We start from the raw sequence: 11,364 nt of genomic DNA on the forward strand, positions 1-11,364 counted from the left end.
TTTGATCTACTTTTTCTAATTTCTTAAGGTTGAACTTTATATGGTTGATTTTTTTATCTTTCTTCTTTTCTAATATACATATTCAACACTATACATTTCCCTTTATTAATTATTTTTATTATATCCCACAAAGTTTGATAAGCTTGTTTTAATTTTTGTTTAGCTCAAAATATTTTAAATTTTCTTTTGAGATTTCTTCTTTACCCAATGTGTTATTTATAAATGTGTTATTTAATATCCAAGTAGTTTGGGATTTTCCAGTTATCTTTCTGATATTGATTTCTACTTTAAGTCCATTGTGGTCTAAGAGCAGACACTGTGTAATTTCTACCTTTTAAAATTTGTTAAAATGTGTGTTATGGCTCAGAATGTGATCTATCTTCATAAATGTGAGCTTAGAGAATATGCATTCAGCTATTGTTGGATGAAGTAGTCTCTAGATGTCAATTATATCTACTTGATTAAAGATGTTGTTAAGTTTACTGATTTTCTGCTTCTTGGGTCTGTCCATTTCCAATAGAAGGACATGAAATCTTCAACTGTAGTAGTGCGTTCATCTATTTCTCCTTGAAGTTTTATCAGCTTTTGGCTCACATATTTTGACATTGTTGTTAAACACATATATGTTAAGGATTTTCATGTGTTTTTATTTATCACTTTCTTATTTTCTGGTGGTTGTTTTGTTGAAAGCATCTTCAGTGTTTATCATCAATTCTCATTTAAACCTCTTTGTCCTTTCCATGCTGTTGGAGCATTTGTTTGTTTGTTTGTTTTTGTCTTCTCCTTCATTGATTTGATTCCTATAATACCCATTTTGCTCCTCGCTGTCTCCAACCAATGGGTTCACTTACTAGATGGGGATATTGGGCTCTTGATACTCAGAATAGGAAGCTTTATTTCTATGCAATTAAGTCTTCTTGGCAAGCATCTGTCCCTGTGTTGAAGTCTCCTCTGGTCATGGTTCCCTGGTAGCATACCTGCCTAGGGCAGGAGTCCTCCTTGAGACCCCTCTTCTTTGATTAGTCCAATCTGCCAGTTTTTAGAGATAAGAAGTCAGTGATGTGTTCCATTCATAAGAGTTCAGGTTTGCCTCTCTCCTGAAGCCCCTGTTCCCCTGGGTCAGACCATGTTTCTGAAGATGTTTTCAGGACCTTCCCTTTTAATTCCTCTTCTGTGTCTCATTATGTCCTTGTCTCAAGTTGATATGCGTATCAATGCTTAATTAGTGTTATTACATCTTTTAATAATAATTATAGAAAATGCTGTCTTTATTTTCTTAAATCACTGTTGAAATGCAGAATTATGCTCTTGCTAGAGAAGTTTTTTCCCCTCCATTTTAATTATTATTTTTTAATGTAAGGGATTCTGTAAAATAATGGCTATTTCCTGATTTGCCTGATTTTAATGGTTGTACTTCATTCTGGAATGATATCATAGCTTCCCTCCGGGAAGCATAAGAATTAGAATTTTGGTTGCAGACAATAGAAACCAATTCTAAAAATTTGAGCAAAAAAGTAATTTATTGGCAGGATCTTCCATGGTTAATAGAACAGACAAAATCTTGAACAGAGAAAATCAGGCTTAGAAGTTTATGGAAATGAGGGCTACTCTCTGGCTACACACAGACCAGGAATTACTGACAGTCAAATCCTGTGCTGCTGCTAGAATAAATGAATTCTAACTACATCATTTTTCCATCCTTTATCACTCAGCTCAAGATTCAAAGTCCCTGAATGAGAGCCTTAGCCTGGTTTGGGAAGGTCAGGCTAGGAACGGTAATTTACAACCTTATTAATATTGGACACCACAGGGAAAACAAGGTTCCCTAAAAGGAAAACAGTGCAACTACCAGAATGAAAATGAGGGGAGGCAGAGTTGCAAAAACCAGCAAAAGACAAACGAAAGTTGTAACTGGGCATTTCAACCGTAATAGGAAGTAACCATCCTGTATTGCCTTGCTGAATAGCCAGAAGGTAAGAGCAGAGGGCTAATACTACCCTGGCATCTTTCTCTTCTGTCCAGTTATGCAGATAAATAACATTTTCCAACAACTTGGATTTCTTTATCTACAGTTAATGCTACCAGTTGACATACATCTTGCCCTCTATTTTATCTGAGTTCACTTTCTAGTGACCATTCATACTTGTTTTGGAGTTGTTACATATTCAAGATGGACTCTTTATTATACCCATGTTTGTAATGTAGGATCCACCATCTGATATCAGTGATCAATGAGATCCTCAGATCATTGAATCAGATGTCCAGGAATGGACACAAATTCTTGCAACACCCCTTCTCCTCCTTCAGGACAAATGTCACCTCTTCAGAAAGTCCTCCTCACACCATGGTAACTAAGTAGGTCACCATATCTATCCTCACTCTGTTTAATTTCTTATTAGCCTTTATAATAAGCTGAAATTATTTCGTTTATATGTTTACTTGCTTATCTTTGGGCTCCCTCCATGAAAGCAGATACCATGTCGTTCTCATTCACATTGTATCCCTAGTACTTAGCACAGGGCCCTGCATATGTGAGATGCTTATTTATATATTTATATAAATATATACATATTGATTATGTATATACATATAATATATATAATATATGTAATTACTCAGCAAGGCAAATACACACACACACACACACACATATATGTATACACACACACACACACACACACACACATATAATTTCACCTTTTCTCCTAGTAAATGAATCTCAGTTTTTAGTTTATGGTCCAAAGCAAAGAATAACAATGCTCTTTACAATCCAATTTTGAAAGTCAGTTGTTAGTTTTTAGGCAAACCATTTTTTTTTTTCAAAGAATTGATGCATAAAACTGTTGGCTGAACTTGAGTTCCTAGTGTGAAATGCAGTTTTTAAAATATTTAAATGTAGTAGACTCTCTCTGTTTAATAATCAAGTATCCAGCACTTTATAACCCTCATTTTTTCTCCTTCCAAATGCCTCGATAATTTGACTTCTCCAAAAAGTAATGAAATAATTTTGACAGATTTTCTAATTGCACTTTGCAGTTATCAAAGTAAAAGCAAAATTCTCTGACATCTTGGAAAGGTGATATGTATTATACACTATCCATTACTTAGAGAAAATAATGATTATGACTTTGGTCCCACCTAATTACTGTCTCAGGATACTCCTATAGATAAGGTAAAAATTGCACACTGGAATTTAAATGGCGTTGTCTGACATTTCAGGAAGCTGACAATATTTTAAAAAATTATAGCGGCAAGGTAATGCATGTAACTGCATTTCCAATTACTCATTTTACTAGAATATATTGCACTCAACATATAAATTAGAAGCCTGGTGGGATGATAAAGAAGCACCACTAAACTGTTTATGTACAAGTGATTTCAGCTGTGGTAATATACTCTCATGTTAAGTAACCCAAAGAGGTGAAAATATAAAATTGTAGAGCAGATTATAAATTAATTTGCTTTACAAATGCTATCTTCTCTTGGGGCGCCTGGGTAGCTCAGTTGGTTGAGTGTCCGACTCTTGATTTCGTCCCAGGTCATGATCCTGGGGTCGGAGAATGGAGGCCCCGGGTCATGGTCTGCACTGAGTGTGGAGCCTGCTTGGGATTCTCATTCTCTCTCCCTCTGCCCCACCCCTACTCACGCTCATGCCCTTTCTCTCAATTGCTCTCTCTTTTAAAATAAATAAATATTTCTTGAAAAACAAATGGTACCTTCTATTAAAAACTGATCTGCCTCAAAACTTCCACCTTCTCAACAACTCATTAATATATATCTAGGTAATAAGTTACTAACTTGCTTGAGAGGAAACTTGTAAATCAGAGAGAAAAAACATATCAACTACATTCTTAAGCAAAAGCAATGAAGGGGGCACCTGGGTGGCTCAGTCGGTTAGGTGTCTGACTTCGGCTCAGGTCATGATCTCACGGCTTGTGAGTTCGAGCCCCGGGTCAGGCTCTGTGCTGACGGCTCAGAGACTGGGGCCTGCTTCCAAGTCTGTGCCTCCCTCTCTCTCTGCCCTCCCCTGTCACACACTGTCTCTCTTTCTCTCTCAAAAATAAGTGAACACAAAAAATTAAAAAAAAAAACAATGAAAGTCAGGAATTGAAGGTTACCAATTTCTCTAGTCAAGTAACATTATTGGAGACAAGGTGTTATTAGCATCAAAAATCAGATATGGGGATAAGTCATGGGCTGTATATGTCATAGGCACTCTGTGCTGGCATCATATCCAAAATTGTGTAGAAAGTCAACAGTAAGATTTTTGTTTTCTTTTGTTGAGGAAAGGGCAGGCACACCACATCATGTCCCTCTAAGACCCAATTCAGATTTGCTGGAGAAGATTAAAACGGGCAATTCTGACAGAATTGCTTGAACTCTGCTGAATTACACCTACCTTTTAGTGACAAAGAAATTTGGATTTATAGCTATTTCAAACCCATATGGCCTGCATTCTTCTTCTTCTCTCTCCCTTAGTATCTGTTGAAGTTAGAGATCCATCTGTTACTAAGCTTATTTATTTGTTTGTGTGTGTGTTTGTTTAGTGATTCTGCAAGTGGATTCCCCTTAAGGGCAAGAATCAAACAAGGATAACACTATCATCCCAGTCATTTAATCCTATTTTATCAGCAATGCCCAATGAAAGAAATTAGACAAGAAAAAAGAAATAGAAAAAAAATCTGAAAATAAAGCAAATTTAAGTTGTTAGGGTTTGGGGGCTTTTTTTGTTTTGTTTTGTTTTGTTTTGATTTTAATTTCGCTGATGGTTTAATGGTTTACTAGGAGTACCTAAGGAAAAAACAAAACAAAAACATTAGTTGATAAGAAAATTTTATAATTTGACTGATTACAAAATAATGCAGAAGATACTGATACTTTTCTATACACCAGCAATAGTCATTATATCTTCCTTACTGCATTATATATATATTCAGTGTAAGTTAGAGTTTGGGACTTTTGGTGAAATTAGGGCCAAGATTTCCATAAAGAGTTGAGGTGAAGACATATAGTCCTGGGGTGGGAAGAGGAGCTTAATTAACATTTAATTAACATTTTCCTCTCGAATTAATAAAATAGTATCTTTCTAAAATTTTTGATATATACACACATGTACATATGATACATACATGTGTATATATTTCCCTACTTACAATTACAGTGATATATAGAACTGTATGATGCTTAAATTGAATCCTCATGGTAGTCCTAGGCCTTTCCATCTTTGCATGCTCAGCCCTTAGCCCAATGCACTGCACATAGTAGGCCATAAATGAATGTTTTGTACTTTAAAATAAATGGAAAATGTTATTGTGAAGATTTTTCTTCCTATGATGCCAAGAAGGAGCTGTAAGCAACCATTTTGCAGATAGTCCCCTAAGAGCATATAACTGTATCTAATTTTGCATGGTTTGGAAAGAGGCAGACCAGAGTAATGGGATAAGCAGCTTTGGACTTCAAACTTTCCTCATACACATGTAGGATCCCACAGGGCTTTTTTTGCTGTGTCTTGTATTGAAGTATACCCTTAATAACTATTCAGGTACCCTATATTCATCATGAGAAAGTTGTATAACTTTCCAAAACCTTTTCATCTGCAGTCTTTCCCATTTCTGCCAGGATTTTCATAGCAGTGTGGCTTGAAGAAGGCACACATCTTGCATAATTGTTGTCTTTGGGTCCTTTTATTCCCAACTAATTAAGTTAGAATGTCTGTTATATCATTTAGGATTGTATTTGGTTAGAAGCAGCGTGAAATGTGAATAATGGCTTTATTTGTCTGATTTAAGAGCAGAAGTCCAAGGGTAAGGCATTCAGGGCTGATACTGTAGCTGAACAATGACATCAATTCAATTTTTTTTTTTTCTATCTTCTTGCTCTGCTGTCCTCAGCACATGGTTTTATGCCGATATCACAAGACGATGGATTCACTTCTAGAAATCATTTCATTTCAGGAAAAAATAAAAGGAAGAGGATAAGTTCCTCAGACATCTAATCCACAGGCTTCATCTTAGATCTCATTGGCCAGACATGGAGCATTCGTCACCATAAGCCCCTGGCAGGTTGGGGATGTGAGTATTTTCATTTTCACTTTGATTGTAGAGGGAAAGCAAGGGATATTGGAATGGCTTTTGGATGGTCAATCTACAGTAACTGTCCTTCCTTTGTTTGGGTCTGATAACATATTTTGCTAAGATTAAAAAAAAAGGATAAAGCTAGAAAAGTAAAGAGTATAGGTTTCTTCCCATCTAGTATATAAAAACTAAGAAGTTTAGAATAACTAATGTGTATGAAGACACCAGACAGACTTATCATGGGCCATATGATATGTCAAAATGTAAGACTGCTAAGAGACATAAGTTCAGAAAACTCACAGGACAAACAGCAAACCGGTAAAAGTCCTTTCATTGAACCCCTTGATCATGTGGCAGTTGTGGAACAGTGTTGGGCAGGAGGCAGAACTAATGGAAGGGGACAAATGAAATTCAGCTTGTAAAGTCATTGTAAAAGTCTCTTTCTCTCTTCAAAATCGGCTTCATTGAAGACTTCACCCAAGAAGAAAGGAGGGGAAGAGAATGAGCTCAGCCTGGCGTAAGCCATTCGTCCTATGAGTCGAGTGCTCTTGTAAAGGCCTCGTGTTTATGAACTCACATAATTCTCTGGACAACTCTTAGGAGACAGACACTATTTTTATCCTCATTTTGCAGACAAAGGACAGGTTTCCACAAGGAAATTAAGAAGCTTGCTTGTGACCTCACAAATGGCAAGAGCTGGGCCTTGCCGGCAGGTGTCCTGGCTCCAGAACCTGTGCTGACAACCACTTACCCTCTACTCCACTGAATCTCCCACTATTCTGTTCGGCAAACAAGAAAGTCCTACTTCACTTTACTCCGTGTCAAGAGGACCCTTCAGGACTACAGAATAAAACCTGGTATCTAGGACACCTTGAAGGCTAGTAAAATAGCAAAAACACACTTCTTTCTGTGGTGGCAGGAAGAGGATGCCCAGCCCTTTAATGACATGAGCTGGCGGGCTCTTGGCTGGACATCAAGGAAGTAGACGTCTGTTCACTCCAGCAGTCACCGTGAACATTTCCATTTTTGGAATCCTCCTTTTCTCCTTTATAGAACACAATGATAGGACGTGAGGATATCTCAGGGTTTTGTGGTTTTAAAAGTTGTGGAATTTTGTTATTTGATACCTTCCTGGAGACACGGGGTGGGGCCACACTTCAGTTATTGCAGACAGATATGGAATTTACCCTGTAAACACACGGACGCAACACGTACTCCACATCTCTGACACCACGCGCATCTCTATCCAAATCCATAGATGGGATATTTAACAAATGCTCGTGCACCATGGAATTTGGTGAGTCTCAGATTTTCCAATTCTAAGGTGTCACTGAACTTTGATCATATTTGGGGGCCTTTTTTTTTTTTTTAACCAACAGAATTATGCTTTAGGTATACAGTTCTTCGTCTTCTTGAGAAGTGGCTATTATTTAAGAGACTGAGAAAAGATTAGACCCCTTCCTTAGAAACATATACACATACATACATACATTTTTCATAAAATCACCAAATCTCATTCAAGATTTCCAGGTTAGAGACTTCTACTTTGTGTGTTTTTATGATGTTACATATTTTGTTTCTGAGAAGGTATAATTATTTCAGTTTTTTCTCTCCTCTCGGGCAAATTTTCACATTCACCCTATACCCACATGGTTGTAAGTGTAATCAGCACAGCACAATACATATGTTGAAAAATATTGTTTTGGGGGCGCCTGGGTGGTTCAGTAGGTTAAGCGCCCGACTTGGGCTCAGGTCATGATCTCGCGGTCTGTGAGTTCGAGCCCCGCGTCAGGTTCTGTGCTGACAGCTCAGAGCCTGGAGCCTGTTTCAGATTCTGTGTCTCCTTCTCTCTCTGACCCTCCCCCGTTCATGCTCTGTCTCAGAAATAAATAAACGTTAAAAAAAAAAATTTTTAAAAAAGAAAAATATTGTTTTGTTAGGCTATAATCCAAAAAAAAGAATAATTTAAAAAGGAAACTTTATTGCAATGTTTATTATTCTCAACCCTATTAAAAGAGTTACTTGCCTTACTTGTAGAATTATGGTTTTTACTGTTACTTTACTCAGTCTTCTCCCTTCACGTAGCATGCTAGTCTGTCAGTTTCTAATTAATAATTACTTTTGGTTTATTATTTTTCACTATAAAATTAATACTTTTCCACAAATCAAGCTTTAGTACATATATTTTATCTCATGTTTTTAATTTATTCAAAATTCTACTAAATGTTTCCTAAGTGCCTGTCTTGTATTCTTATAATATCTGTAGTGTAGTATATAACAGCATTTGTTAATCACAATATGAAGAACCACAGAGCTGAAAAATATAAAACAACAATAAAAAATTGAGTTTATTGTTTGCCCGGTATATTAGTTTGCTGGAGTTACCATTACAAAGCACCACAGACTCAGTGGCTTAAACAACTCTTCTGGAGGGTAGAAGTTTGAGAACAAAGTGTCAGCAGGGTTGGTTTCTTCTGAGACCTCACTCCTTGACTTATAAATGACCTTCTCTCTGAATCTTTACATGGTTTTCCCTTCTATGCCTTATTTTTTTTTAATTTTTTATTTTACTTTTGAGAGAGAGAGAGACAGAGCATGAGCAGGGGAGGAGCAGAGAGACTGGGAGACACAGACTCTAAAGCAGGTTCCAGGCTCTGAGCTGTCAGCCCAGAGCCCAATGCGGGGCTCAAACTCACAAACCGTGAGATCATGACCCGAGCCGAAGTCGGATGCTTAACTGACTGAGCCACCCAGGCGCCCCCCTTCTGTGCCTTATTTTAATATAACTCTCTCTTTAAAGAGCCTATATCCAAAGACGGTCATATCCTGAGGTATTGGGTGTTTAGACATTAGCATATGGGTTTTTTTGAGGTAAGAGGGGGCACATTCAGCCCATACCTACAGGTAGAGAGACTGTGCCACTCACTAGAAAATGTGGTAAGTCTCTGTGACTGAAGTGGAAAGGCAGGATTGTAAAGAGCATCATCCAAGTTGTCAAGGAAAGGATTCTGAGTCTCCTTCAGGAGGGGTTTGCACCGCTCTGGTTCATATAAAATACAGGCACAGCTCCCAAAGGTGAGCTGCGTAGCCCATCGGCTCTCAGGGTCACGTCTCAGACACTTGCACATACATATATATGAGATGTGGCAGATTTTGCTTTTCAACACATTAATATAAGTTTTGCAATTTCCCAATGCTTGACAATCTCTTGCCAAAACAAGCTATCAAGATAACTTGAACAAAAAAGGAAACAATCTCATTGTTTCTCTCTACAGTTAAATCATATACAAGACAGGAGAACCACATTAAAGACCAGCTCAGTTTCCCATAGCAACTTCTCTGGGCCCTGATGAATTTTCTTCCTTTTATCCGGATTGCGTAGTTTCAGAACGAAAGCTTATTGCACGTAGCCGTCTTTCCACTTTCCACTCACCAGAACTTTGGGGTGAAGACACTGATAGCCAATTTGAAAGGAAAAAAAATGTTTTGTTCTTATAGGATTTGTCAGTTTTCTTTTGTTTGCTCTAAAGAACTTTAATCCTAATTGAAGACTTCAAATGTCACAGGACATTCATTTTGCAAGATAGAAAACAAGGGAGTAAAGTAAGGAGCAGATCCTTTCAGGATATCAATTAAGCGTAAGGAATATGGTCTTCAACCTTGAGTCCCACCTGGTCTTTTCTCATTCCCGAAACTCTGGGGTGAATGTTGCGATGGTGGACGAGAGCGTTGCTGTTACACTTATTTGCAGAATCTTTGAGTCAAAAGTATGACAAATCTTTTAGGAAAATCTAGGCGGTGAGAGATATCCATCTATAGGATAGCAAAGATTGGTTTTACTCATTTCCCTATCCCCTGCTGCCTACATAAGGTCAGTCTTATGGACAGTAAGTTATCAACAAATATTTATTTAGTGATTAGATTCCAGACTTATTGAACACAGGTGGCCCATAGCAGTAGGTATCAATGATGTTTCCATCTTAAAGGAAAGGAGACGGAGATGCAGAAATATAAGTGCATGGCAGTAGAGGAAAAAGAGTTTTACCCTGCAGTGGATGGCCATATCTGCTAATTAACCAGTTAGCAAGCAGAGCTGGTGAAAGTTTGACATTATTGGTGTCTTAAATGAGTAAGTTCTTTATTTTTCATAGAACATTTTTTAATCAGATAAATTTGCATAGTCACCACCTACACTTTCCTAATCTGAAATGCAGCTTAAAAGCTCATACTTCTGAATCAAATCCTCTGGCCTTTTATTTCTGTACAAGTACTTGAAACACCCTGAGCAGAGATGCTTGAAAGGTCTTAAAGAGGCCGGCCAGGGTCAACTTGGCTCTGAATTTCAATGTGGGTAACTTGCTTTGCCAAGGGAGTCAGGTGCTTTACAAGCGGGCAACCAAGAAAAGTCTGAGCCCCAGCTCAAAGGTTCACAAGCAAGAATCAAGACCAATTTTCTTAGCTTATCAGGGTCTTGGTGCTGTTAGAGGAAATCCAGGAACAGAGTAAAATAGTAAAGATAAAATCAAGATGGAAATTCACTAAAGATGGGAATCAGATTTCATTTGAGCCCCCAGGCAACTGTTTCTGGAATTACCCTGTTATGTGGACAGATTTTATTTCTTTGTTTTGGCATGTTTTAGCCCTCCACTTCAGATTCTTCCAAATCTGGTTGCCATGAGAACTCATTGACTTTTTTTTTTTTTTTTTTTTTTTGGCCTGGATTGCGGGGGGGGGGGGGGGGGGGGGGAGGGTCCAGGGGGGGAGGGGCAGAGAAAAAGAATCCAGCCACAGCCCACCGCAATCCACTCCATCTCATACCCTGAGGGCCCTTGCTACACTTCTCCAGCCAATTCTGGCACATGAGAAAGGCAACAAATGAGCAAACACTAACCAGAACAACTGCCCCCCAGCGTTCTGCCAGAGCCCTTGAAACTCTTCACTGGAAAGGGAGCTTCAACAGAATTGGAAATCAGTATGTCAGTAACATACCCAGGGCTCCCAGTGTGGGGCAAGGCAGTCTTTAAATATTCAAATGTTTAAATGTTCAATTCCATCTGTTTAAGATGGATCTTGGCCTGGTTGCATTTCAAGTCAGGCTATGAGTAGTGGGAAGCTACCTACTTTTAGCCTCTCTAGAGTCACTATTTAGAAAAAGGAATAAGCAGTTTGGGATCATCTGAAAAAAATAAGAATAAAGTTATCTCCCGTCTCTCAAGCAGCCCATGAATTCTCAATGGCAGAGCTGAATATTTCGCTTTTTTGTTTTTTTTCCTGGTGGCCTGGAGTTTGC

The 11,364-nt window shown here is 38.0% G+C and overlaps 1 long non-coding RNA gene across 2 annotated transcripts in view; it reads left to right on the forward strand.

Moving 5' to 3' along the window:
* Positions 1-6,513, forward strand: part of LOC123606682 — an 80,510-nt gene extending 73,997 nt beyond the window's left edge. For both annotated transcript variants that reach the window (XR_006716438.1, XR_006716444.1), the window contains one exon: positions 5,955-6,513. This is a non-coding gene — a long non-coding RNA (uncharacterized LOC123606682). The remainder of the gene's footprint in view (positions 1-5,954) is intronic.
* Positions 6,514-11,364: the final 4,851 nt, after the last annotated feature.

This window comes from Leopardus geoffroyi, chromosome A2, assembly GCF_018350155.1.
Source record: "Leopardus geoffroyi isolate Oge1 chromosome A2, O.geoffroyi_Oge1_pat1.0, whole genome shotgun sequence".
Lineage (NCBI taxonomy): Eukaryota > Metazoa > Chordata > Mammalia > Carnivora > Felidae > Leopardus > Leopardus geoffroyi.